Source organism: Glycine max, chromosome 16, assembly GCF_000004515.6.
Source record: "Glycine max cultivar Williams 82 chromosome 16, Glycine_max_v4.0, whole genome shotgun sequence".
Lineage (NCBI taxonomy): Eukaryota > Viridiplantae > Streptophyta > Magnoliopsida > Fabales > Fabaceae > Glycine > Glycine max.
In genome coordinates this window covers 3,789,220-3,791,114 of record NC_038252.2, presented here as the reverse complement: position 1 = coordinate 3,791,114, position 1,895 = coordinate 3,789,220, and positions in this window count along the sequence as shown.

The window sequence follows — 1,895 nt, the reverse complement described above, 5'->3', positions numbered from 1 at the left end:
TTTCAATCTGGCAAGTCAAGGGTTTCCTCCAAGTCTCTAATTTCTTCACTTCTAATAGTCTCTATTTCATCATACAACTCTGGAAATTTGTTGTTTTGTAAGCAACCTATGACATGTTTGATTGGCCAGGAGCTCTCATATTATTGCTGATCAATGATTTCAATAATGAGAACGGGAGATGGGTTTGGTTATATATAATTAATCATCTTTGGCTAATTATATTTGTCTAATGTCAATGGAATTAAGCTTGCTTGCTAGCTAATTAATCCAGGTCGCGCTGGCTTGTTGGTCTAATGTGAGACTATAGTAAAGTGGTTTTGAGGGTTTTTTTATATATAACACAGGAGTTTTAGATAGTATTCATGTTGAAATTCTAGCAATGCTTTGAGTGAAAATAGAAATATTCTGTGTGTTTCTGACTGTTTAGAGGTGTTGAATTTTTGTAAGAAATGGAACAATATAGAGAATATACTTTTCATAAATATGGGCCAAGGAAAACTCAGAACCTCATTATTAGATGTTACAATGTATCTTTGGAGCCTAGAAAATTATGGTGATGTGTTAACAAAGATGGGAGCATGTGAGCATCACAACTAGACGAATTTTGTGTTCTGAGATCCCCTATAAATTTGCATCAATGATTGCTGGGTAATATTGTAGGAATAGCTTTTTTTAGCGCGTAATTTTTCTTGCCTTTTCCTTTTGTATTATAATGAAATACAAAAGAATTGTAAATGCTTTTATATTAGAGAAAAAGAGTTATATATTAATACATAATTATTCAATCATAAATATATAATAAATTTGTTAAATTTTAAAATAATTCAAGAATGATTTATGATTAGATAATAATATAACAGTGCATAATCATTAAATTCTTTATATTACTTAAATAAATAAGATAATTATAAAAAAACACTTCTTGGACACCGCATATATACAAAAATAGAAAAGTTAACACTTAACACATTTTTTTATTAGCAACAAAAAGGTCAAAACTCAAAAGACAGTGATATTATTACTGAGAATATTTTTTAAAAGATAGAATACTTTTGAGGTAAAAAAGAAGGAAGGATAAATTTTATTTTTTAAATTAAAAGGGAAGATATATTTCATAATTAATTACACATGATTTTGAGTCAACTAGCATATATTCTACACATTGTACATATCTATTTATATTATGAAATATAAAATATAGAGTTAACTTTTTAAAAATATTTTATTGATTATAAAAAAATAGAATAAAAATAAAAAATGCAACTATTTCAATTTTCATTGATACTTATGTCATATTTTTCTTATAAATTTATACTTTTTAAACTTAATTCCTTTCTTTTTATATCATTATACTCTCGTGATCAAGTTTAAGTTAATTTTTTTATAATTACAGTTAAAACTATATTAAAAAACAAACAAAAAAACAGAACTAAATTAAGCACGGATGAGAGAATTTAACATTTTTTTGCTTTTCCTGTAAAAAAACATTTTATGTTTTATGAATTTGTATTTAAAAAAGTATATCAATATTTTTTATGACCTTATTGAGGATAATAGTAGGAACTGGGTGTACGGATTAAGATTTAGTGGCAAAATATGCTCCAGGCATTCTCCTTTTATAGCTTGTTGCCTTGCACCCTTGCTGATGCAAGCTTGTAGGCCTAGGATCTTCTTCATCAATGGATTCCTTTGCTTCTTGGAAGATAAATGGCAGTGGAATGGAGAAGGAAGAGAGAGAGGAGATGCCACTTCAAGGAGAAGATGAGTCTAGAAGAAGCTCACCACCATAGGAGGCCATGGATAAGAGCTTGGAGGAAGAAGGAGATGAATGAAGGGAGAGAGAGAAGAGCACGAAATTTTGTGTTCAAAAGGAGCTCTGAAATCTGAAGTTAATA